A 27,969-nucleotide genomic window follows, 5' to 3' on the forward strand; every position below is an offset into this window, starting at 1 on the left:
TCCAGATGTATCCCCAAGCTGCGGACCTCCCTCTTTGTGGCAAGGGTCGTCCCTCCAAAAGAAAGGGAGTCACCTATGCCACTGACGGGAGGGCCACCCACCCTCAAGACCTCCGTCTTGTCCAGGTTCAGCCTCAACCCATTCGACTGCATCCATTCCAGTACAGTCTCCAGGCAGTGCTGAAGGGACGGAACGGCATCCACTGAGGTAGATGAAAAGGAAATGTAGAGCTGTATGTCGTCAGCGTACTGGTGACACGAGGCTCCACACCCCCTGATGATCCCCCCCCAGCGGCCTCATGTAGATGTTAAACAGCATTGGGGAGATGATTGACCCCTGTGGGACCCCACAATTGAGGCTCCACGGGGCCGAGACCCTCTCTCCAAGCTGTACTCTCTGGGGCCGGTCCTCCAAGAAGGAACGGAACCAAGCAAATGCTAGGCCACCTATTCCTAACTCAGAGAGCCTCCCCAGGAGGATACCGTGGTCAATGGTATCAAAGGCCGCTGAGATGTCAAGGAGGACCAACAAGGACATATTGCCCCCATCGGCCTCCCTCAACAGGTCATCCATCAGTGCGACCAGTGCCATTTCTGTACCATAGTACGGCCTGAAGCCCAACTGGAATGGGTCCAGAGCATTGGTTTCATCCAAGAGCGCCTGGAGCTGATCTGCCACCACCCTCTCGACCACCTTCTTCCCTCTCTTTAGCCTGTTGGAAGCAGTTTGTTAGTCTGCTGTTGACCTGTTCACAACTGTAAGTAATGGAACATTTTTATTCTTCCTCCTCCAAATACCTCAGTGTGAGCTATCGAGATATTAATTGCCAGTTAATGAGAAAGGGGTGGACTATCTGGTGAACTTGAAGCTATTCTCTTCTATGAGTCTCTGCAGCGTAACAAAGAGGGATTTTACCAGAAATTCAAAGCTTGCGACAGATTCTCCCCAAAAGCAACAATGCTAACAAGCTGAAGTGCTTGCTGATGATTAAAAGTCATTTCATCTCTTTCAAAACCCACTTTAAAGAGAGTGGAGGACTTTGTGAAGTTGGACACCCAACTTCACCCAAGCTTTAATGATTTGCAAGCATTTCCCTACCATCGATGCAGCCCCCACCATGACTCTCATTGTAACGTAGGAAAGCTCTGCCAGGATCGCCGGATTTGGAGCAGTGGCATGCCACGGCCATGCTCAGCTGCATGGCGCACACCCACCATGACAAGAACCCTTTGCAATGAACAGGGGTGACAGATCGGGGGGGGGGGGAGAATCTTGGGATGGCTTCTGCCTGTGGCTTACAGAGAGGAGGATGAAAGGGATCTCGTTGCGCTCCTCAGCTGGCGGGTTTTGTCAGAGGATCAAAGGGACCGAGTTGGTGGTGCCAGACAGTCTGCCACCCTAGAGAGGTCTGGCACAGGGAGTCGTGTGCATTTCATGTTGTTTACCCTGTTTCCCTGAAAATAAGCCCCAGTATGGTTTTTCAAGATGCTCGTCACATAAGCCTTACCCAAAAAAGAAGCCCCAGTTAAGTGAAACCACGTCTTCCTCCCTTGTGCAGCAACTGGAAGAAGTTGACCCTTAAGTCTTGGCTGGAGATAAGGAGCCTTTTGGATGTCTTAACAGATACTACCCTTGATCTTAGCCAAAAGGCCGAGAAGCGATAGTCTTAACAAATCTTGGTCGAGGCGTCTTGTCACAGCAAGACAGCATGAACGCATGAGAACAAGAAAATTACCATGGATTCTTCACACGCCAAGTTTAAATTTGATGTCTATTTATTACTGTGAGAGGTTTAGCAACTGAACGTTTATTTAAATCTGGGCTGGCAAAAGCTGTGGAATTGTCTCCAAATATTGTCATTTCATAGTATTTGAGTTTTAGAGGTCCACCAAAGTAACTTCTAAGGCTCAGGTCAGGCAGGAACCTTATTGAACTCCTGTGAGTTATGGAATACGTGGGAGCCACACATTCAGATAAGTGTCAAATATCTCTCCCTTTACTTCTCAGACGTTTTTTTTTTTTACCCTTTTCTGTCTTTTTTTTTTTTTAAATGTTTGTGTACTATATAATTCTGTTGTTCTGGCACTTTTGCAGAACCACCCACATCTTTTGCTCGGGTGAGATTTCAACTCAAACATTTACCGTGGTTCATTTAAATTTGTTTTCAAAAGGCTAATCATGCTTTGCCTTCTGTCAGCAAGTCCCCAAGAATAATCAGAATACAAAGCCCATCTGGAGCCCAACCTTCCCACCCACGCCGGTCGCTGCCCCCTCGCAGGCAGCTTTTCCAAACCAAAGAAACCTGCAAGAGTGCCTTTCATGCTGCGGAGCGGAGCGGAGCGTTACCTTTCTCCCTGCAGGAATGTCACCAATCCCTTTCAACTTGAAAGCAGCCTGCATGGAAAAGAAAGATTGGGCCAGGAGGCCCGAGGTGCTCCAAACAAGAATGACCCTCAGTGTGTCATTGTTGGTACTTACTTCTTAAGCCTACTTTGGAAGGATTTTGCCCAATCCTGTTTAATCACTCTGGAGTCTGCTCATCCTCTCTCTCTGCCTCTGGAGTGGTGCTGTGAGTTTTCCTAAGCTTGCCTCCTGGTCACTCTTATATGTACATATGTATATATATATTTATATATATACTGTATGTGAGATATATATGCACACAAGCTATATGTATGTGTGTAAGTATACAGACACACAAACACACCCATAGATATATTCTTTCTGTGTCTATGCATATACATTTTATTGAATACATGCTTGCTCGCTCACTCTCTGTTTGCAAGGATCTTAAATATTTCACCTCTCTTTAAACCAAACAAAATCCCACTTGCCAGGTATAATGGAATGGGAATTGTGACAAACCCCAGACCTACTGGGATATGTCACACAGTTACACTAAGCTGCCACCAACCATTCCCTTTAAGAAGTCACACAGACCAGGGATGGATTTTTAAACAATAAAAAGAATAAGGTTTATTTAAATACACACGCAGGCAAAATAAACAATCAGGTGAATCAGATAACGTAACGTGGCTTAGTTTCACTCATACACACACACAGTTTGGTTCACCTAGAACCTTAACTTAAAGCACAGACCCTGAACCTATCAGTTCTGGCTAACCAACAGACACCTGAACCTATCAGGTTGGTACTCTGACACACAGTAGTACCCTGTCTGACACACAGACTCCCACAACAGCTTCTTCTTCCCAGCTGCTGCTTCGTCACAACCCAGTGTCTCTCAGCATCTCATCCAGTGTGTGTGTTCTCACCACACAGGCATCACATATTTATACAGTACAGCCCCTCCTCCTGATGTCCCGCCTTCCACTCCCCATAGGATGGAACTTTCCCTCCAAACCCATGACAGACAGGTAACATCAGTGCTGTATGTAACACCTCCCCTCTTTATAAGTTGTTTTGTAGGGGGAAAGCTAAGGTGCTTTTCACCAAAAAACAACCTGAATAAAACATACAACAACAGTTATACATACCATATAATACTTACTTACATTCTAAGTTAACCATAGCAATTAAGCATTTAAACATTTACCATATACAATACATCAATTTACCTTTATTCATACAAACCAAATTCAAAACAGGTACATTTAACTTTTTCATCATTATATACACATAGTCCATGTTCTTTCGCCGTCTTCAATCTTCAGGTCTTCTTGATAAGGCGTCAGCAACACAGTTCACTGACCCTCTGACCACCTTCACTTCAAAGTCATAGTCCTGTAGGTTTAAAGCCCACCTCATAAGTTTGCTATTGTGGGTTTTCATTGTCTTTAACCATTGCAATGGTGAATGGTCAGTACACAGAACAAAATGTCTTCCCCAGATGTAAGGCTTGGCCTTCTGGAACGCGTAGACTATGGCCAAACACTCCTTCTCCACGGTTGCCAAATGTCTCTCACCTTTTTGAAGTTTCCTACTCAGGTAGGACACTGGATGCTGGTCACCATTCTCATCCTCCTGGCACCGAACTGCTCCTACCCCGCTGTTAGACGCATCGGTGTAGATGATGAACTCCCGGTCGAAGTCTGGAGCACGCAGGACTGGATAGTTGATTAACGCCTCCTTCAACCTCTGGAACGCCGCCTCACAGTCGCCGGTCCACGGGATGCGGTCATCAGCCTTCTTCCTCGTCAGATCGGTCAGCGGAGCCGCAATCTCGCTAAACCTCGGGATGAACTTTCTGTAGTAGCCCACCAACCCAAGAAATGATTTGACCTTTTTCTTGGTGTTGGGTCTAGGCCAATCACGAACAGCCTCCACTTTGGCCTCCAGGGGTTTTATCATTCCTCCCCCTACCATGTGACCCAAGCATTTTATTTCTGGGCTGCCCAGCTGACACTTGCTGGCCTTTACTGTTAGCCCTGCTGCACTTAACCTCTGCAGCACTAACTCCAGGTGTATCAGGTGATCTTCCCAGGTATTACTGAAGATCCCTATGTCGTCAATGTAGGCCACTGTAAAGTCACTGAGCCCTGCCAAGGTCTGGTCCATCAGCCTTTGGAATGTGGCTGGTGCATTTCTGAGACCAAAGCTCAGGACTCGAAACTCATAGAGACCAAAAGGGCTGCAAAAGGCAGTTTTTTCTTGATCCCTGGGATCAATTCTTAATTGCCAATATCCCTTTACCAGGTCCAATGATGAGATGAACCGACAACCCCCTATGGTTTCAATCAGGTTGTCTAGCCTGGGCATTGGGTAGGCATCAGGAGTGGTTACACGGTTTAATTTCCTGTAATCGACACAAAACCTAATGCTCCCATCAGGCTTGTCCACAAGGACTATCGGAGAGGACCAAGGACTAGAAGAGGGGACGATTATGTTCTCCCTCAGCATCTCGTCCAGCTCCTTCCGCACCTTGTCCCTATAGGGTCCCGTTACTCGGTATGGGGATACTGCCTGCGGGGGTGCATCCCCTGTGTGGATCCGATGCATCACTCCCTTCACTATCCCCGGCTTGTTGGAAAACACCTGTTGATATTTCCTAAGCAGCATTTTTAGTTCTTGCTGCTGGTCTTGGGTGAGTGCAGGACTGATCTTTACCTCCTCTGGGTTGTATTTTACTTCCCCTCTACCCTCCCAGAAGGGTAATTCAGCTTCCTCACTCTCAGCTGCTTTTATCGCGAATAAAACCCTCTGTTCCCCTCTGTAGTAGGGTTTTAGGGCATTCACATGAACCACCCTCCTTGCTTGGTTCTCCTCCTGCTCTATTAGGTAGTTCAGGTCTGACATCTTGGAAATGACCCTATATGGTCCTGCCCATTTGAGCTGCAGTTTATTTTCTCTGCAGGGCCTAAGCCAAAGCACTTCCTCCCCTGGGTCAAAGTGCCTCTCTCTAGCTTTGTGGTCATACCATGTTTTCTGTCTGACCTTCTGAGCTTGCAGGTTTTCTGCTGCCAGCTCTAGATTTCTCTTTAGGTCATTCATCAGGGTGTCTATGTATGTCACAACGTCTTGTGGGTCATCCTGGGTGATCTGCTCCCAATTTTGTTTGATCAAATCAAGGGGCCCTTTCACCCCTAAGTGTGCAGCAGACATGTCAGAGTGACCCCTTTGTAAGATCATGGGGCGATACTTTTCAGGTACCATCAGCTGACTTGTGATCCCATCTCCCCCTTTTGAGATATTCCTCAGGGTTTCTCTATATAAAATCCCCTTTTTCTCCAGAAATCTCACTGGGGTTTCAGGTGTTAGCTGGGCGTCAGTCACCTGTTCAAAACACTTTTGGAGAGTGGCGTCTGCCTTTTGCTCCTGTCCAAATCTGCTGTCTGTGGTTAAGGTTTCCACCACAGCTTCTGAACTCCCCTCTGCTTCCGTCTCTGGCTCATCATTACCCCCCTGAACTGTCCCCGTGGTGGCTTGTGAGCGTGTAATCACTAGCACCCGTTTCACATGTTCAGCCAGGTCATTTCCCACGAGCACGGCTGCTGGCAGAGTCGATAAAATCGCTAGCCGCCAATCTCCCCTCCAGCCTTGAAAGTTGACAGGTACCTCTGCTACTGGCAGAGAGATTACCTGCCCCTCAATCCCTGCCACCTTCATGCTCTCATTTGGGATTATAAACTCCCTAGGAATAATATCTGGATGGCACAGGGTTACCTGGGAACAAGTGTCCCGCAGCCCCCTATACTGACGGTCAAGTATTCCTACGTCCACCCCTGCTGTCTCAAACAACGGAGAATCTGTTTTCACCAGCAAGCAGCGCTTTACCTCTATAAGAGGACCACTTTCCTCAGCCTGATCAGCAGAAGTAGCTGTTCCAGACTGAGTAGCCATAGCAACAGGCTCCCTCTGTGACACTGAGCCTTGCTCTTTCTGGACACAGAACACAGCTTTTGGCTTGGTCCCACTAGCCTCCTGAGGCACCATTCCTTTTAGCTGCTTCAATTTCTCACACTCTGAGATTAGATGACCCTTTCCCTGACAGAAATAACATTTTCTGGTGTATTTTGATTCTCTCTCATCTTGTTTTGGTTTTCCCTCCAAAATCTGAGGTCTTTGTTTCATGTCTGAGGGCTTCCCTTCACCATGGGCCCCTCCCCCTTGCTGGTTTTTCCCTGGTCCCTGAGAGTACTTGCTGTAGGTTTCTTTGGGTTTACCTACAGACTTCCCCTCACCCAAGGGCTTTCTTATTTGGGAAATAAAATCTGCGACCTCTGCGGCTTCTGCCACAGATTTCGGTTTCCTTTCCCTCACCTGGAATTTCAATTCCCCATGCAGGACTGAATAGAACTGTTCCAGTGCTATCAAATCTTTAAGCTGCTCATAGGTCTCTGTCCCCTCCTGCGATAGCCATTTCTCAAGCAGCCTCACCAATTGGGCCCCCACTTGGGTAAAAGTCTGCTCTGGCTTCTTGGTGAGGGACCTGAATCTTTGTCTCAGCTGCTCTGCATTTATCCCATGTCTGGCAAACACCAGTTTTTTAAACTCTGCAAAATCTCTCATCAGTTCCTCAGGCATCTCGGCATAAACCTCAGCCAGGCTACCACTGATTAAAGATCGCATGATAGTCATCTTCTCAGTTTCCCTCACTGAGAAGTCCACAAACGCTCTTTCCACTAAGGAAAAGAACACCTCAGGACAATCTCCCTTGTGGTACACAGGGAATTTCTTCAGGTCAGCCTTAGACAATTGGCCTCCCTCAGAATCCCTATTATTATTATTATTCTGGTTCATCAGTTCCAGTTTTTTTAATTCAAACGCCATTCTCTCTCTCTCCAATCTTTCCTCCCTCTCCATTCTCTCACCCTCAGTTCATGCTGTTGGGCTAGGAGTATCTTTCTGAGTTCTGGGTTCTGCTCTCCTGTGCTGTCACCTTGCACTGAGCCAAATTCATCCTCAGAACCTTGGTCAATCTGGGGGTCTTTCACTTCACTCATTTCGGCCATCTGGCTTCGAGTCAAGGGCATAATCCCCCCTCAGAACAGGCTGCTTTAAAAAGTCAAGCCTCAAAATAAAACGACCACTTTTTTCCTTCTTGCCTCAGAACCAGCTCTCCCTAGAGACTGCTGCTGTTCTTCAGCACTAAACTTGTAACAGTATCGAGTCAGAGCCTACCCCCCTCTGCTGGGCCTCTCAGCTGGCAAGCTAGCTCACTGTTACTACGCAGTTTTGCCTCAGCTTTTTCCCGCCAAAACTAGGCTGCCTCAGAGCACCTTAATCTAAGTCTCCCCAGTTGGCACGTTCTTCTACTAGTGCACCTCCCCGTGAGGTACACCTAGAAGATTACCTACGCGCCTCAGACTGTCCCTGACTAGACCCCCCTTGCTCTGGGCACACTTGCCAAGGCTTTGCTGGACCGCTGGACAACTGGACCAGTCGTATCCCACACGCTGGACACCAATCAATGTGACAAACCCCAGACCTACTGGGATATGTCACACAGTTACACTAAGCTGCCACCAACCATTCCCTTTAAGAAGTCACACAGACCAGGGATGGATTTTTAAACAATAAAAAGAATAAGGTTTATTTAAATACACACGCAGGCAAAATAAACAATCAGGTGAATCAGATAACGTAACGTGGCTTAGTTTCACTCATACACACACACAGTTTGGTTCACCTAGAACCTTAACTTAAAGCACAGACCCTGAACCTATCAGTTCTGGCTAACCAACAGACACCTGAACCTATCAGGTTGGTACTCTGACACACAGTAGTACCCTGTCTGACACACAGACTCCCACAACAGCTTCTTCTTCCCAGCTGCTGCTTCGTCACAACCCAGTGTCTCTCAGCATCTCATCCAGTGTGTGTGTTCTCACCACACAGGCATCACATATTTATACAGTACAGCCCCTCCTCCTGATGTCCCGCCTTCCACTCCCCATAGGATGGAACTTTCCCTCCAAACCCATGACAGACAGGTAACATCAGTGCTGTATGTAACAGGAATGAAATGCAAAGTTCCACAAACAGTGCTGAACAAATACAGATCCTTGTCTCTGGCTGGCAGCAACATCTCTCCAGGATGTAAGACAAGATTTTTCCTAATCCTAACCAGGAGATCCCTGGAGGTCGCCCATCCGAATACTAACCTGGCCCAGTCCTGCTTAGCTTCTGAGATTAGGCAAGATGTGTGCGTTCAGAATAGTGTGGTCATAAGTGAGAACTTACAAATCTCCTGAGCTTATTATGATCTGAGTTCAGATTTCTCCCACAACAGCCGTTCCCAGTCCAGCAACCTTCAGCCTCCTTGCACTATAAGAGCATTCTCCGTTCCTGATCTCTCCCTGGCTTGCAGCCGCCTGAAAATATGACCTTGATGCTGACAAGAGATGGGGCTTCCAAGCCTCCCTGTAGAAAGTATGCATTAAAAAAGCCAGATGTTTTGTTTAACCAAACCTCATCCTTTCCGATATGCATTTCATGGGCTTTCCGATGCCAGACTACTTTGAATGCACCAAGAACGGGAGGGAAATGACTCAAGCAAGCAGGGACCTGTTCAGCCTTGCAGAAATTGGAAGGAGAAATGAAATGCAGATAAATCACACAGATAACTAACCCTGGTTCGTTGCTGACTGAACGGCAGGAATCTTGTATGGAATTTTAGGACTTCCTCTGCACATGCGCACAGAGGCAGGTGGTCAAGACCCCCTTTCTCATTTAGGACCTGAACACTTATGGGTCTTCCGGTTTCGGGTGTACAGTCAGAGAATAAGGAACAGAGAGATTCTTTCTGTCCCTAGAAGAGGGTGAAATTATGGGGTACCACCAGATGCACTAGGTTGCTCCGGATTCAATCCAGACAACAAGCCAGACAATGGCATGCAAGGAGGACATTTCTTGGCCGAGTTTTGGGAAAGAATTTTGCTACAGGGGGATTCCCTTTCGGCCTCCCTCTCCTCGCCGCTGACTCACCATGCCCATGGACCTTGTTTACCGGCATGTAACTCAAATATCATTTGCCTAATTTCCATCCCATGTATACGCTGGGGGAGGCTCCTGTTTCTCATTAACAAAAGGGCATCGCCAGCCGCAGGAGATGCAACAAACTTTTAAGCCACCGGCTTTGTGTTCTCTGCAGGAACATTAAATATTGAAAGGTTTAGTCAAGATGTTGTAAGAATGACTCTTTTTTTTCTTTTTCTTTCCCTCTCTCTCTCTCTCTCTCTCTCTCTCTCTCTCTGTTTTTAAAAGTCTTGTTCCATTAGCTCCGGTTCCCCTCCCCCCCCCAAAAAAAGATGGTAGGCGAATCTCTGCCTCTCTGATTGTGTTTTTGAAAAGCTTTCCTTTCTGCTGAAGCCACCCGAGAAATTACAACTGTCGAGAAGCAAAGAGCACAACACGGTGTTGCCGCCCGTCTGCCTCCGTTTCTGCCGACATTTGAAATCCCATATTTTAACTTCCATCTCCAGATTATAAAATAAAGCAGACCGATCACCTAACACTTGCTTCTTTCTCTCTCTCTCTTTCGGTTGCCGGCTGAAGGAGCTGCACAAATATCCATTTTGTCACCTTCTCCCCTGTTTGAGATTCCGGCCTTTCAGGACGCCTCGCTTAATTTGTGTGACTTGGTCACTCGATGGTGTCCCATCACTCTTGATTTGTTTTGAAGTGCAAAATCAAGTTGTACCTTCGTGGTATTTTCAAGCTGACTAGGAACAGTTAGATCCTGCCATGATCTCTCTGAAGGATATTTTTAAGGCAACACAGCAGTCAGGGGAGCGTGTTTCCTCTTCCATTGATGGTAATGACCACTGATGGGGTCACATTTTCTGAAACAGGTCCAGCGAGGGTCGTGCACAAAACGGCTGTATCGAGCCATTGATTCTGCAAAGAATTTAGTCTTCATCTCCGACATAGGTCAGGTTTCTAGACCTCATGTTTGAGACAATTTGCTTGGCAAGGGGTTTGTGCGCCCATGTGCTTGTGTGTGCTTATAACCAATCATACTAGGCAATCGCAGGGACATTTCTGATTCACAGACTGCTAGTATGTGACTGCCAAAGGGTTTGTCACGAGCTAAAAGCTTCCTTGCCCTGGTGGAGATCAGTTATCACTAAACTTCCCTCCAAGTATTCAGAAAGCACAGTCAACATTGCTTTCCTGGGAGGCATTTCAGAAGTTTCCCCCCTATATACGTAACTGTTGGTAATATAATCTCATTTACTGACATTGTACTTTGAAGTCTGTATCCGGTCCATTGCCTCCATCTTGAGCTTTTAGGAGTGTTGTCTTTTTTTTAAATAAAATTTTCTTTTAGTGGGCCGGGAACCACCCAGAGTATGTATGTATGTATGTATGTATGTATGTATGTATGTATGTATGTATGTATGTATGTATGTATGTATGTATGTATGTATGTATGTGTGTGTGTGTGTGTGTGTGTGTGTGTGTGTGTGTGTGTGTGTGTGTGTGTGTGTGTGTGTGTGTGTGTGTGCATGCGTGCATGCGTGCATGCGTGCATGCGTGCATTTATTTATTTATTTATTTATTTATTTATTTATTTATTTATTTATTTATTTATTTATTTATTTATTTATTTATTTATTTATACCCTGCCCATCTGATCTATACGACCATTCTAGGCGGCATACTCCCAGTATATACCACACTATCCCACTAGGTGTGGCAGAGAAATGTAATTTAAAAAGCAAACAAACCTTTGGCTTCCCAGATGGTTTTTTTTTTTTTTTTTTTGGAATTCAACCCCCAAGAGTCTCAACCAACTGAAACATGAGCTACGGCTTCTGGGAGATAATATGAAAAACACCTGATGGGCAAACATGGACAGCCATGGGTAGAGATGGGCACAAATCACTGGTTTGGTGGTTCACGCTGGTTCGTTGTTTTTTTATCTGAACAGATGATTGGCACTTCCCAGCCCCGCCTCTTCCAGCAGGCACCCACTCAGAGGCAGTGCCCAGAGGAGGCGGGGCAGGGAAGCTGGGCCGCTGTCTCTGAATGGGCAAGCTGCTGGAGGAGGCGAGGCTGAGAAGCACGGAACACCTATTTGAATGAAAAGCGAACCGGCACAAATCACCGAACCAATGATTCATCCTCCTCTCTACCCATGAAATCTTGGCAAAATCTTAAACAGCTGAGGCCAAGGGTTTCCAATGGCCGGAGAGGAAACTTCAGTGCATGGTCTGACAAAGGTCTTCAGTAAAGTTCAGCTCAAACCCGGAGCGGATTCACCAACCCATGTAAAATTAGAGTCACCAAAATGTGCTTCTTTGGGGTGTGCTCCTCAGCAACATTTGGAATTTCTTTCCCTGCACTAGAGGAAAGAGGAAAGCAGCTGACAGGATAGGGATAAAATATTCGATTACATTCTTTGGTATCCTAATAATAGAATCAGCAAACAAAAAAACAACAAAAAAAGGAACTGAAGTAACAGCAGGCACGATGTTGAGCAGAACTGGAAGGGGGGGGGTTAGGAGGAGAAAACACGTTTGCAAGATCTGATTATTTTTAGAATAAATTTCTCCCCGCCTGAAAGCCACAGCTTGTATCAGGAAACAAACAGAAGAATTCTAAATATTTGTCCTCCTTCCAGAGCCAGCTAGGAAGTAGAGTCAAATATTTTTACAGGGCAACTGCCAAATGTTCCCAAATGCCATTACGGGTCAACAATCCAACCGCACACATTGATTCTGCTCTGATGTCAAATCCCAGAGGGGGAAAATAGGAACTGACCATTTGGTGGCAAGAATATTTGAAGACCAGCAAACCTATTTTCAGCATAAGTTGCAGCCATTTTTGCTGTGCAAGGAATACACTAAAAATATTCCCTTTGAAGAAAGGGGCAGCATTTCTCCTGAGCTGTGTCTCTTTATTTAAAGATCACGGAGTGGCCATAAGTGATTTAGCCTCACATACCCATCAACTGGGTTTTGATCCTCTGAGCGAAGTAGTAATCCCTCGTCGATGACATCACAGCCCGTTGCCAAGGCAACAACACAACTCCCAGCTTTCTGACTTCGCCACTAGATTAACAAGGAAAGGCCCGCGTGCACAAAGGCTCGTTGAAAGACAAATATCTCCAGCAATTAGCAAAACCAGCAAAGAGAATTTATGATAATACAGCCGATCGGAACATTAATCCAATTTAGAAGCGTGATCTGTCCCAAAGTGCTCCCCAGCGAGAAAGCAGGTCTTTGAACAGCCCTTTCATTCTTAAGTAAACCGAAATCTGGGAATAATATAGAACAGGATGGCGGTTTGCTTTATTAGCCATTTCACCGTGTAATTTATAAGATCATTAAAGAATTACAACCTGAAGTTTTTAGGAAGTTTCTGTCCTGCTCATGAACCTATATTCAATTTGGGTCCAAAATCAGAGAGTAGCCAAGGGACTCCCTATTTCTCTATAAAAACAAAAAAATTGCCACAAGGCAGCTGTGTCGGTCCATTGCATCAAACGAAATGAACCAACCCGTGGGCTCCTTAGAAAGAAAAAAATTGAATCTGGCCCAGACTCGGGTGGACCCCTGACTGCTTTTTATAGACGACGACTGGAAGTCACAAAACACCGTAGTCCTGAAGGCGTCACAAGACTCTTTTCATTACAAGTCAGCTTCCCACATTCAACGTGTGCCCTGGTGGGTCCATGAAAAGGTGCAGGGGTGTGGAATGCGTCCACCAGGCTGGTGCTGAGTATGAAAATGTTCAACCACATCTCCCCGCTCCTGGCTCACCTACACTGGTTGCCTGTGCCGTTCCGAGTTGCTGTATTTTCCCATATATAAGACTATACTTTTGTCTAAAATCTTTAGACTAAAAATTGAGGGCCGTCTTATACACGGAAGTAAGCTGAGGAGAGAACAAAGACAAGTGGAGGGGAAAGCAGGGATCAAAGCAATCCTGCAGTGCTTTGATCCCTTTCCCCCTACACTTGCTAAGCCCCACTTAGATTTCTTAATTTTGGATTAGAAAAGTGGGGGAGGAGGCGTCTTATACATGGGGCATCTTATACATGGGGAAAATGGTAGGTTCAAGGTTTGGTTCTTGCCTATGAAGCCCTCCATGGTTTGGGATCTTACTGCTTATCCAGCCACGTCAGCCCATGCCACCTGATCCACACAGGCTATGCTCCTATGGGTTTTCACTCCAAGAGAGGCCACAATTTATTTATTTATTTATTTATTTTTATTTATTTTATTTATATCCCGCCTATCTAGTCGATAGACCACTCTAGGCGGCTTACAAGAAGGGATGCAACAATAAAAACAACAGAATTACATAAAAGAAAACTTTCGACAATTAGGTTAAACATTAGGAAAGAAAAGAGGAGGGGATCAGGAATTAGCTAGGAGGGAAGGCCTGCCGAAACATCAATGTTTTTAATTGCTTTTTGAAAATACCCAGCAAGGGGGCCGCGCAAATATCAGGAGGTAGATTTTTCCAGAGGCGAGGAGCCACCGCCGAGAAGGCCCGATTTCTTGTCTTTTCCTTCCGGGCCTCCCTCGGCGTTAGGCTCCTCAGCCTCACCTCCTGGCTCGCGCGAGTGACACGGGTAGCTCTTGGTGGTAGAAGGCGTTCCGCCAAGTATCGAGGCCCTAAACCGTTTAGGGCTTTGTACGTAAGCATCAACACTTTGAAGTCGATGCAGAATCAGATGGGCAGCCAATGCAATGCGGCCAGAGTGGGTGAAATGTGTTGGAATTTTTTCACCCCACTGAGGAGTCTGGCCGCCGCATTCTGCACCACCGGAAGTTTCTGCAGCAGCCTCAAAGGCAGCCCCACGTAGAGCGTGTTACAGTGGTCAAATCTTGAGATTACGAGTGCATGCACCAAAGTGGTGAGCGCCCCAACATCAAGATAGGGCCGCAGCTGGGCTACCCACCTAAGATGGTAGAAGGCGGTTCGGACCACCGACGCCACCTGGGATTCCAGGTGACATCCACAAGGAATTGAGCCTTCTTGGTTATGGCGCCATCCCTATGGAATGGGTTCCCAATGTAGCTGCGCCTGGCCCCCTCCATCCATCCCTTTCAGTGGATGCTAAAAGGGAGCCTGTTGGAACGAGCCTTTAGCGGTGTCCTTGGTTAAAGGTTTTTCAAGATTTTTGCCACCATGAACTCCAAAATCTGAATCCCAGGATCAAAGCCTAGAATCTGGTCACCTCATTAAAAACACCCACAAAAACCGATCAGCAGATCCAATGACAATGCAGGAGTTAAAGTTTTAAAAAAAGGGAAGGTCAAAACTGCCCATCTTAGCGGTCTTTCTGTTAAACTCTTTTGAAGTCCTCAGCACATTTTGGCTCTTTTCCTATCATGTAACTTTGAGGCGGAACAGCACAGGGCTTGAGCGGTAGGTGGACTTCCCATCTCTGGCTTCCAAACCAAAATTAATGCCTTTTTAATTTTGCCCCTCTCTCATTGATCCAGTCATTCCAAAGACGCCTGATAAAAATCATTCATGATATTGCTGTTATTTATTACCGCCTGGCGTCACGCCACAAAAATGGTTCACCTACCGACCGCGATGCAAAACCCGTAATGAACCCTTCTTCATTTCAGAAAGAGAATGCGAGATAAAGAAAGCACTTCCTCAAAAGCTCAAGGTGTCTTACGACAGATAAAATAGCAAGATAGAACAGATAAAATTAAATTAAAGCACCCAAGAACATTGGCGCAAGATGACAGAACCCACCGAGGACGTGTCAGCCTGATTCACGTAATGTAGTTCAAGCAATGAGCAAAAATGGCCTACAGGATATAAAGATCTCCCAACCCATCTTAAAAACCAACGAAGACTTGCAACATTATAGTTGGGATGGAGAAACAGGAAATTATTCTATTGCCTTCAGGGGGCATCAGTGAGAAAGCCCTGCTCTCAGTTGGAGAGATCTCTAAGTGATCCAGCGGTTCTTCTTTAGTGCTTAGCTCACTCACAGTATTATCTATGGTCTAACACTGTAGCATCAGGATGGGTCAGGCTTGTCTTATGGATGCATGAGAATCCATTCATTGCTATACATTCATGACAAACTCCTAGGCAGGTCTTCTCAGAAGTAAACCCAATGGGACTTATTCTTAGGGCTACATATAGAAGGACAGCCATCAGCTACTTGGCTGAGCTACGAGAACCAGAATGAGCCACCGGTTCAGGACACGGAAGCTGCTACGAAAATGGTGGCCACCAGCCTTCCTCAGAGAACATTTGTGCTACCACAACCACCACCAACCCTAACTGCTAAATTTCTTTTCTTGCTCTGATTTCGTTACAGACGGCCGACGCGGGGCAAAGTCTCTGGCCGGCAAATCCCTCTTGTCGCCAATGAACTGCAATCACAGATAATATTTTCTGTCTGGCATTTTCATTTAAACTGGCGTCAGTTTAAAATAGAGTCAAGGATCACTGCAGAACAGATTGGCTAGAACTCTCCAGATGTGGGGAGGCAACTGGCTGTAGGGGAAAGCATGCCAAAGGAAGACTGTTATTATATTATGGTCTGCTCCTGTGCTATTTTTACCTAAAGCCCCCCTCCCCTCCCAAAACGGCGTGCATACACACAGATCATACCCTCATCACTCAATGATCAGAACCTCGACAACACAGAACGTCAACATTTGAACATTGACAAGAGAAATTCAAAGCTGCAATAGAGGAAGCCATCTCGCTTCGGCAGGGAAGCAAAAGGCAGGGGACAATATTCCTTAATGATCCTAAAATCCCCAGTGGGGAGAAAGTGGTCTGAGACCTCTCTCCACATAGGACTTTCCAGAACCAAGCAGCTGCCAAACCCTTTTGCGCACTCCAGTTTGCCTTCAGATAAGGGCGAAAGCAGGGTTTCGGAACAAAATTACATTTCGAGACTACAGCTACCCATGATCTTGAAGCCTGGCATGGGCAGTGGGAGGTGCCAGACAAGGGGGGAAAAAAAACTTTTCCAAACCCCGGACGCATGTGCCAAAAGGATAAAGATGTGAAATGCACAGATGCCCTAGGTTTGTTCAGCTCTGTTGAATTTTTGAAGGGATGCTTTTGAATCGCCTGTGAACCAGGCCACCTGCTGAATCGCCGGACCCCCTGATGTTGAGCTAGGAGGAAACGGACCACACGTCTTGTTCCTAAAAAGGCGTTCGAAGGCAATGGAGGGTGTTTACCGGGAGCTTCATCCTTTCTCTATCGGCAGGCAGGGTGGTGGTGCTGACCGCTGTCTCTGGGTGACATTCAGACATTCTGCAGCCGCCAAGGGATTTAGCCACTGGTCACAGCTGGAACTCCTGTGCCAAGCAACACAAAGAAAAGGGGAAAAAAGGCTTGGGTTAGAGAGAGACAGGCAATCAGAAACAGGACATGAGAGGGGTACTATTTTTATTGTTCAATGAGTTTCACAAAAATGCCCGAACCATTGTGGGAGATGATTAACCAACACAGCCAAAGGAGGTCAGCGGGAGGGAAAGTATCTGCTTTGGAATACACCTCCCAGAATCCCCCAGCCAGTGTGGCCAGCGGGAGGTGTCATCTTCCAAAGAACCTTTTCTAAGCTCTGGGTATGGACCACTTACCAAGGTTCCAAAAAAAGTTCATTTAACACCAGGAGATGCCTCCCTGGGAAGAAGAAAAGAACTGGGACACGGGATTGGCCGACATCCCTTTGCATAGCAAAATCTGATTGGCCCCCTGGGTCCATGACATCGTCACCACCCCCATGATCCCTGATGGGCTAGGATCTCCCCATCAAAGGCCACTTTCAGGGGAAGAAGAACATCATGCTACGGCACCCGCTGGGTGGAAAAACAGAGGTTACAAAGAGAGCTATACAAACGAAAGCAAAAGGCGAAAGCGAAACAGAGTGGGAGACGGGGGATTTTTCACAAATCTGTTTTTATTCTTTGGAATAGGAACCTTAACTGTGAAAAAAAAATGTAAAACAGCACAAAAAGAGTTGTTTCTCAGCACCTGCTGGGAGCCTTCTTGGTTCCTTCCCCTGATTCTAGAGGGAATGATGGGTTGCCCCCTTCCTCCGGTCCTTCTCTCCATAGCAGTACAGCTGGACGCCTGGGGCATGAAATTTGTCCCACTGAATACCCTATTGACTATTTTCTGCCTAATGTCTACAATGAAAAAGAGAGGAGCCAAATAGACCCTGATTTCCCATGTTTCGTGCTTTATTACAGCGCCTGCATCTGCTGATTAGTTCGTAGTTTTCCTGCTAGGTCTTCCTGAGCGGGCCAGATACTGTTTCGTACCTTTTATCTTCATCTCCTCGGGCTGGTTAGATCAGTCCAGCTTTTGAGAGCAGCTCTAGACTGAAAAAAAAAACAAACTCAGCCAGAAGCTAGGAACTCTACTGGTTGATTCCTGCCTCCTGCTACCCAAGTCGCTGTCAACCACCCTGCAAGGTGGATCATTAAGTGCTCCAAAGCGCAGGTAACAGAGAAGTAGTTCAGTCTAACTGTATTGGAATTGGAGGTAAGTGCTTACTATTAAGCAAGAAGATCTGCCTTGCAGTAACTCTCTCCCGCCGACCCTGTAAAGACTGCCAAGGCTGTTTGGACACGTCCTATACGTAAATCTGGAAGTCTTGATATTTGCTGTTCCCTTTTCCTAACCTAACCTTTGAGAAAAGCCATCTCCTCGACTCTCCTGGTTATTACAGCTTGTCAAGGAGGAACACAGCCTTCCGTCGCCAGATGTTTGATCTCCAAAATAAAATGGGGAAAATCTTTTGAAAATGGCAGTGAGTGGGAGAGAGAGAGAGAGAGAGAATGAGCTTGTTTTGGAGGTAGGCGGGCGGGAATATTTCTCTTTTCTTTTAATGGGCTGCTTATTACACCAAGAGGCACGGAGGCTGGCTTCTTTTTCCTAAAAAGAGAATATTTTCATGCAGCGTCACTGCCTCAGCACAGAATCCTGAACCCGGCTTCTCCCCCTGGCCATCTTGGAGCTGGCTCCTGAAGGACTCATTCTGTTTTCAAAGACTTCTCCAAGGATGCTTCTCAGTGTCTGAACAGGATCCTCCAACTTGAGTGGGACCCACTTTCTCGCTCCTCCTCCCTCTCCTGCTAACAACATGACTCAGGAGACGATATTACTCATAATCGGGGCCTACGATTCTAGCACCTACTCTGCCATTCACGCCCTTTAGAACGACTTTCAGCCGGGGAAAAAAAAAATAAAATGTTTCCCGGAAAGCTACTGCAGGGAAAGGCGGCGCAGGGTGTGTGTGTGTGAGAATTCCCATATTCTTTCGAGACTAGGCATGTGCTAGCCAGAGTTTAGAGATGTCACTTTTGAGACTACCAATCCCATAATCCCCCAGCTAGACAAGCCTCTGGTTATAGTATTGATCTCAAAAGTGCTGCGAGAGTCCACATTTTCCACTCAGCAGAGGACGGCCCCAGAATGCAGGACACACAAGGATGGGCTCAAGCGACAGGAAGCCAGATTTAGGCTAAATATCAGGAAAAACTTCTTCACTGTTAGAGCAGTACGACAATGGAATCAATTAACTCGGCAGGTGGTGAGCGCTCCAACGCTGGAGGCATTCAAGAGAAAATTGGACAACCCTCTGCCAGATCTGCTTTGATTTTCATTCCTGCCCTGAGGAGGGGGTTGGACGCGATCGCCTGCGTGGTCCCCTTCCAATTCAATTATTCAAGGATTCTGTGATCCTCAGAGAGTACCAATGCCTGTCTACTCTATTTAACCTTTTTAAACTTTGCTTATAAGACTAAAGAAGGAGACCCCCTACTGACATATCAAAGTAAAACCCAAGATAACCATTACTTTCAGACTTATCATTTTTTAAAAAATGGCATGAAAGGAAAAAGGACTGGGAGGGAGAAGGAAAATAAAATGCAAATGTGGGTGTATTATAAAGGAAACTGAAGCAGAGCTATTTATAAACAAGAGAGGTGCCTGCCCCACACCCCCTTATTCCTTCCCTGCCACACCTTCCCCAACCAAGGAGAAAGCATTAATGTTTTCACCACTGTCGTGAAACCTTCTCTTGCTCTTCACAGGTAACAAGAAGGTTTCAAACTCTACTGCAGTTGAACCAGAGTTTGCAAGGGCCAAGTGTGGGGACACTTTGCTCTGCAAAGAGAGGGGACTTCATCTGCCACCTCCCTCAAACACAATGAATTGTTATACGCTATCCCTGTTGGAATGCAAAGTGTGAAGCATCGTGGGGAGGTTTCCGAGATGTTCAGTTTCTCTGAAGTTCCAGAGTATCCATAGGATATGATGCACTGTTTACAAATATCTGCAATCAAAATCAATCTTCAGCATAACTTTTTTTCTCCCTCCTTTGCTGACATCTCTGTGTGTTCCTCCCCCCCAAGATATACCAGTTCTTCAAAGGGACATCGCTACCATTTCGGCTTGCATGTCAATTAAGATACAATGGCTTTACAAAAGACCTCCTCCAAGTTACAAGTGGCTTGTCAAAATAGATCAAGAGAGTTAGTTGCCTATCTTTTTTTAAATCTGCCTTGGGGGCTGTCAAGATGAGTGCCAGCACTCTGAAAATGTACCTCTACATCACTGCCAGTCTACAAAGAATCACCTGTAGATGGGAAATACAGGTAGAATCTCATTTCTTGTTTGTGGAGTTTTACTCCAAACAGAGGGTGTGTGTGTGTGTGTATGTATATATGTGTATGTATATGTGTGTGTGTGTGTGTGTGTGTGTGTGTGTGTGTGTGTGTGTGTGTGTGTGTGTGTGTGTGTGTGTGTGTGTGTGTGTGCCGCCTATCTGGGCGACTCGTCCACTCATGTAGTGTAAAGAAACTAGGAGTGTATCTACACTACGCCACTCTTTCAGCTTGATGCCCCTTCAACTGTCAGAGCTCCAGAATTCTAGAGGATTCTGGGATTTGTAGTCTGGTGAGAATTCTGTGCTGATGAATCCTAGTTTACTTCCCTAAATGTCAGCAGAGAATTGGTAAGGGCCTCAATAAACTACTAAGCTGGGATTCCAGAGGACGGAGACGTAACAGACAAAGTGGTATTTGATTGCTATACAGTGTGGTGTAGACAAATTCTAAGTGGATGGTTTTGATTCTCTCTCTCTCACTCACACACACAGAGACAGACAGACAGAGAGTGAGAAGAAAACCTTCCAGATGTCATAGTGATCCACAAACTTCATTCTTCCTTTATTTAATTCACAGAAAAGTATCTCAGAAAACACCTCTGGTTTTAAAAATGTTCTATCTGACTGCAAGTGTCCCCAATAGATCTTACATTTCCTGTCTTCTTTCTCTCCCTCTTCTTATACAGTTTGTTTTATCGCTGGTTGAACATATTCCAGCATGTTATTCCCCACACAGTTGGCAGCCTGATGACCCTTGTGCACCAACCTCCTTTGGCCAAAGAATTTCATAAATAAATTAACCAATGCATCCTGCTCTGCTTTATGCCAGCTTCGAGCTACTTTTTGCTGGGTAGGGTCTACACAATGCCTTTAATGAAGGAGATGGCCGATACCCCCTTCCTTCCGCTCTTTGCATCTTTGATTGCTGAGCCTTCCAGGAGTGGGCAGAGGTGGCCTGTATCCTTTGATGCCCCCAACTCTTCCCCATGTCCACGTGGGGCAGGGTTTGTTTGACTTCCAAGTCCTTCTTGCCTGCTAGAATATCCTGGCCATGTTCTCAAGTTCCAACAACTGAACTTTGCTCCAATCATCTGTTCTGACAACCAGGGTCAGCACTCAGCAGCATCCCATTGCCAGGGCCCAATTCAAAGTGCTTGTTTCGACATATAAAGGCCTAAACAGCTTGGGCCCTGGATACCTAAAGGACCGCCTCCTTCCATATGAGCCTACCCGGCAGTTAAGATCTAGCCAGGGGGCCCTTTTGAAAGAGCCCGTCTCTCAAGGAGGTAAGAGGGAGGGCTTGTAGAGAAAGGGGCTTTTCGGCAGCTGCCCCCAGACTATGGAATGCCCTCCCAACTGAAATTTGTCTGGCACCAACATTGACGACATTTCAGCGCCAGGTGAAAACCTTCCTGTTCCAGAAGGCTTTTAATTGAAATAACATCAACTGTGGGTCCTGATGGCCATTTTAATTGTATTTTAATTATTTCATCTTTTATTGTATTTTAAATGTTGTAAGCCGCCCAGAGACCTTTGGGTAGTGTGGGCGGCATATAAAATAAATAAATAAATAAAATAAAATAAAAATAAATAAACAGCCGGGGTTTGTGTGGCTTCTTGTGGCATCACAGAGGCAGGGCAGGCAAGAGTTGGGATGGGCTCAGGAAACTGTTTCTGGGCCAGCCCAGTGTATAAGCAAGTCCCAATGGAGAACCAGGGACGTGGCCCCATCTGTGGGTAAAACCTGGGCAGCCGGGCAATGTGGCATGCTGGAGCTTCAGGAAGTTGCAATTTTTTGTTAGCTTCCAAGGTGAGGTGGGAAAAGATAGTCAACTCTCTCGATCCATTCAGATCCTTGGATCCCTTCCAGGTCTCCCTTTGCTGCTTTCCTGCTAGTCGGTTCGAATATGACCATTTGACAACATTCTATGCAGCCCAAGATCTGCGTCAGCAAGAGGATGCCGTGAAGGAAAACTTCATCCTTGAAAACAGGCTGTCCTCCTCCTTCCTCATCTTCCGCAGGCTTTTAGTGACAGAAGGGGTGAGCTGGTGATAAAATCCACCCATGATGGAGCTTGCTTGAGACCATCCCAGAAGAAATGTGAAAGAGTTTAAAACAATGCAGGGTGAAGAAATTATATGCTAAATTTCAGCTTGACGCGATTTGGAACAGCTAAGCCCTTAAGCTCTGGAAGGAAGGATTTTAAGAACACATAATGAGGGCGGGGTGGGTGCGGAATGGCATAATAAAATGCAAAGTACCACTTAATAAAAACAGCAAGGAACTGAAGCTGATAGCAACCGATTTTCAGCTAACGGTCCCATTACAGGTCCATTACAGCTTGCTTCTTCCTTTTTGTGGAAACGTACAACATTAACTGTGACAGCTAACGATAAGCACCATGATTCCTTCACACCACTTAGCCCATCTTCTTCTCCCAGTCTCATAAGCCCAGTTACAAAATGAACTGGAAACCTAGGTTGAGCAGCAGCCGCCACAGACCGATCTCAGAGTGGTGGAGGGTTCTCTGAGGAAAGGATGACCGGTTTGGTTCTGCCAGTCTTCTAGGGCTGGACCACAATATTTGGCTGCCAGGATGGCACCCCCCCCCCATTCTGTTCCAAGAATTAAAACTATTTGGATTGGCAGCAGAATGTTACTGCACTCTAACCTACAGGACAGGATCCAGCCCTCTAACAGAAAGGAGAAAGCTAGGCTAGAGAGAGTTCAAGGAAATCCTGGTGGCATAGGCACCACCGGTCACCAACATTTCAGAGCTTGAAACTTTTATTTGATGGAACTACAACTGCCGGATAACCCTTCCAGTCACTGAATTCTGGGACCTGTAGTCGTAAAGTCTCTGCTCTACTACAAAGCTACTCCACCCACCCACCCAAACTGTGTGGCTTACTGCTATCTGCAACCCTTCATCCACCTTCCAGCTGGTACCTACCTCTATCTCCAAAATGTAGAGGGTGGATTGGAAGGCAACTTTCTTTATCTCCTACCCAACAGGACCATCAGGACAACCTCAATGAACGTGACCTCTTGCTCTGGGCAGGACAAAATCTGAATGTACCCAGGCCCACCCCTTTCTCTCTTCTCTGATCCAGGAGGAGGCTGGGAGAAAGGAGGGATTGCTCCAGAATAGGAACAAACTGATGCTTTGAGGGCCACCTGAGATTTGGCTGGGGCCACAGATGGCTCACCTATGGATTAGAGAATGGGTTTGTCTCATGTTTCGGTTTAGAAAGCTACTTTTACAACATTTAGCTACATTTAAAGTACCAAGACCCTGAAAAACAGTTTGTTACAGTTATCGATTCAATTTTGAAAGTCATGCTTTCCTTTTCAGTTTTCCAGAGTGGACTGACATCATTTTAACTAGCCAGAATCCTATTACTTAGCTGTGCCAGAGTTAAGTCATATTCCCAAAATAGACACAACCATGTCCCAAACGCATGGACGCACTTGGGGCTTTTTCTAGGCTTTTGCAGGGACGTAATCAGTACATGAGTAGAATCTCTGTTCATTACGACGGGCCATCCTACAGCCTGTGTGATCAGTGGGTTTTTTAGTGGAAAACATGTTTCTTTAAAGCATATGGCTTTAGGAGTTAGCTCGCCAAGCGTATCTAACCCCATGGCACATGACACAAGAGATAAAATGTCTCTCGTTTAATATATATAGGTTAGGCTTCTGTATCTGATGCCTGCAAGCTCTGCTGAGCTATCAAGCTGTAGAGACGCCAGGGACTCCAGTTTTGCAGGATCATTTGACTTCACACCAGGATTGGCTTTTTGCTTGCATGGCAGCTGTCCAGAGTGCTGAATCTACTTGGGGAATAATCTTCAGCATTTTCAGTTGCTCCAGTAAAGTTCAGACTAAAGCCTGCAGTGCAACCATTACCCCCATGACACCAAAGCCAATGGGAGCCATAGTCCAATGGGTATTGCACTGGTGAAGGCTGATACTAGCCAATGTTGACACTGGCAAGCTAAGAGACCTTAGCCATGGATTGAGAAGCAGAGCCAAATATTCCACCTGGTTCTCTCCCAGTCAGTGTCTCCTTCTTAGCATCATCTTTCCTTTGACCTCAGGCGTTTGCTGTTCTGCATTAGCCTTTTGCTTACTGACATTTAGTTAAGCTCTCAATCCTCCCGGACGTTTTCCTTGTCTGAGCCAATCTTAAATTGATTTCTCCCCCCCACCAATCCTCCTAAGCAAAGATTGTACAAGACAGAATATGAAATGTCTTTCTAAAAAAGAGGAGATAAAAAATCCATATACATGATGACAATCTCCCAGGTAAATAACGGGGTTGACACTGTGATGCTACAGCACAGGACAAGAAATCCCAATTTGTGATAACACTGAAAGAAATTCAAACTCTGGAAACAGAGTCTAGCAGGGAACGGATGATGGTCAAAGCTGATGTGATGGAGAAATTCATAAGTATCCCCCTGAGGACTCCAACATTTAATGTTTTCTCCGGATATTTTTGTGTCTGATTATGAAAGAACTGGATATTCTTCAAATGCTCAAAACCTTGAGGGATCTTCAGTGTCCTGGTATATTTATTGGGTACCATAAAAAATAGCTTAGAGGTAGAGGTGTCCAGGGTTGTGTTTCCACACTACATGTTCCAGAATCCCATGCTGTTGGGGAGATTCTGGGAGTCATAGTCCAGAAACACAAATCTGACTCTATAGGACTCAACCAGTTGCCTATGGACAGCCCAGCACTGCAGGAGAGAAGGACAACAGCGCCTTCTAACTCAGTGATTCAAAGCCTTCGGTCCTTGAGTGTTCTTAGACTAAAGTCTTCACCACTAGCAGAACATGCCAGGATTTCTGGGAGTTGTAATCCATGAACACCTGGGAACCCAAATTTGAGGATCACTGCTATAATTCTTGGTCTCCAGCAACTAGCATCCAGATGTATCATCTCAAGGGTAAGATACAGCCGTCATAACTAGAAGGCATTGACAACATTCTCTTTGCATTTGTTTAGTTTCCCTTTAAAGATGTCTCTGTTAAGGGCTCACATTCACACCTTGGGTTATTTGGAATACAGGGAGCTGCCTCTCCTTTCTTAGATCCTTGCTCCATCTACCCCAGCATTGCCAACTCTGACTGGCAGCTGTGGCATTCCAAGTCATCAAGCAAGGTCCTTTCTTAGAGACCTCTGGCTTCTCTTACAAGCTCCCATCCAAGTACCGAACAGATCAGGTCCTGCTTAGCTTTTGAAATTGGACAAGTTTGCGGTGTCCAGAGTTGACACAAAACGTTTTCACTTTGCACCACTTGGCTTGATGATCTTGGTCCACACACGATAAGAGAGGAAAATATTTCTTTATCAGCTTTCTCTCGGCCACATCTAATTTTATATACCCCAATTGTATGCCTCCCTTCTCACTCTTTTCCCCATCTAAAAAGTCCCCAGACCTGCAAGATTTTCTCATGGGCCTTTTCTTCTATCCCTCAGCCAGACTAATCATTTTTAAATAGTTTATCTGAGTAAAAAGCTGCTGGGACGATGCAGGAAAACAGAGTTTTGTCAATAGAGCAAGAATGATTGTCCTCGCTTTATAGAAGAGCTTATAAAAACAGCATGGAAAAGCGTCAGATTAAAAAGAAAACCCTCCCCCCTCCTGTTTCTTAATCAGCAAGAGAAACTAAGACACTTTCTACGATCCAGGTCTTTTTAAATTTTGAAGATAATCTCCTTATTTCCAAACGATCATGGGTATCTATCTGCTGGTTTAATTGATAGATGAATAGCTTTACCACTGCACGTATGACTTGATCAATCACGGCATCGTCAAATTGAGTTGCAAATATGATATTTAGCTGGAGTGCTGTTTGGTGCTCAGTTCATTGAATAGTCAATATGTAGCAGGACGTTTGCATCTGGCAGCAGTTGACATATGATACGATATTTAGCATTTGTCTACATTTGATTCACTGGTCTTTTGTAATGGCAAGCTGTAAACATACCTGATGCTTTGGGATTGGTATAATGAGACTGACCCTGACCCCCATAGCTTGCAATCTATAATTTGCACGCAGGGGAAAGGGGGTGGTGGAAAGGGAGGCTGGGATGAACTGGGGAAGAAGCATTTTTTAAAAAATTACAATCACGTGCAATTAGCTTAGCTAGAGCAGACGAGAGGGGCTGAAGATCAGACACTGTATTGCAGCTATAGAGATAAGAGAAGTGCTCTTTAAAACTGAAAAGCTGCTGGATAGCTCAGTGGCTTAGGTCTCTGTCTGCGGAGCCAGAAGTTGGGAGTTCAATTCCCCCACTGGGCCTCTTAGGGGAAGAGCCAGCCTGGGGGGCCTTGGGCCAGCTGCACAGTCCCAGGGTAACCCTGGAATAAGGGAAGGGTAAACCCCTTGTCTACCAGGGAAACCCTGAAAAGTGTCGCCATCAATCAGAACTGACTTGACAGCACACAACGATAAAGATGAGCACTGAAATGTTAATGTTCAAGAGACAGCCTTACACAGCTGTGCTCACAACCTCAAAACCAAACACAAAACAAAGCAAGCTAAAGAGAAATGTCCAGGTGATTAGAAATGGAGTCACCATGCAGCAACGCTGAAGGAACACCCTCTTCTGTGTTGTGTTATGTGCCATCAAACAGCCTACCGCAACTCTGATGAGGTGAGATGTTCACTCACCAACCCCGGTGAGATTTTGGGACTGAGCAGGCTTTGAACTCAAGTCTTCTTGAATCCTGGGCTAGAATCCTCCACACAATCCTTGTGGAGGCACATGCGGTTTGAGGAAGGTTAGGAGGCAGCAAGAAAAGTGGTGGTGTACACACACACACACACACACACACACACACACACACAAACCAGCCTATTGAGGTTTGAGTGCAAACCTCAAATTCTCAATGACTGGCCTCATCCTCACCGATCTTGAGCTTGTATAAAACCCATCACATTTGTAATGTGTGGATGGAGGTCAGCGTCCTGCTGGTTAGACTCACTGAAAAGTACTGGAGAAAACACAGTTTTAATTTAAGGACAGATCAACCTGTTTTCTCCCTACGAGGTCCAAATATTTCAAGCACACTTTTATTTGGCCCTGGGCCTACATCTGTAGGGTGTCTGTTGAAAACGACACCTGAAAATTCATATCTGTTTTTTTTTTTGCATACTTTTCTCCTAGCATACACATTTTTAGAAGCCTTTCCCCCCTAATATATGTACACTAGTTTCCATGCAATTTTTTCCCAGCTGGTGATGGGCTGGTTTTCTTTCAGCCAGTCCAGTCAAGAGCAACTGTTCTTGAGGAGAGATGTTGATGGTTTCTGAACTTGTGTAGCTTTTGTCTTCAAGGCACCACACAACAACCTTCCGAGGTGGGATGAAACAGGATGAGTGACCGCCCCAAGCTTCTCCTGCAAACACAGTGGCCCTATGGAGATTTGAACCCAGGTCTCTTGAGTCCTTGGTTCGTGTATTAATTTGGAACATGCAAATTAAATCCAATGAAAAAGCAAATCAAACTGAGTTCTATTCCATCCTTAGGGCCATTCAAACAATCAAAATATGCATGTGTACTATCTTTTAGTGGCAAATGCCAAAAAGCTTGAAATAGAAAAGGTCTACCTTTTTTTTAAAAAAAAATGCAATTACATTACAGTGAAGCACATAATTCTTGCAACAAGGAAAAACACAAATGAGTCCTGGGTAAGCATAAATAGGATGTTCTCGGCTCCATTAGGAAGAAGCTGTCTTATCCATCAATACCTCATTATTTTGAGTATAGGGAAAGTGTCAGCACTTCACCCTTTTGGACAGCTCCACCGGAATCTAATTGCAGGAATATAATCTGCTGCTCCTTCAAATGTCATCAAAGTTGCACAAGCTTTGGGTTAGCCGGGCCACATGCAGCTGCCGGCAGGAATGCATCCATCAAGAACATG

At 45.8% G+C, this 27,969-nt stretch overlaps 1 non-coding gene and 1 pseudogene across 1 annotated transcript in view; both read right to left on the minus strand.

Moving 5' to 3' along the window:
• Window positions 1-1,565: 1,565 nt before the first annotated feature.
• On the minus strand, window positions 1,566-1,662 carry LOC140702612 (U2 spliceosomal RNA; annotated as a pseudogene).
• A 14,924-nt stretch (window positions 1,663-16,586) lies between these two features.
• The window catches only part of LOC110084709 (uncharacterized), a 36,721-nt gene continuing 25,338 nt past the window's right edge, over window positions 16,587-27,969 (minus strand). Inside the window, exon 2 of the transcript XR_013539093.1 lies at window positions 16,587-16,706. This is a non-coding gene — a transcript (uncharacterized LOC110084709). The remainder of the gene's footprint in view (window positions 16,707-27,969) is intronic.

This window comes from Pogona vitticeps, chromosome 13 (genome assembly GCF_051106095.1).
Source record: "Pogona vitticeps strain Pit_001003342236 chromosome 13, PviZW2.1, whole genome shotgun sequence".
Lineage (NCBI taxonomy): Eukaryota > Metazoa > Chordata > Lepidosauria > Squamata > Agamidae > Pogona > Pogona vitticeps.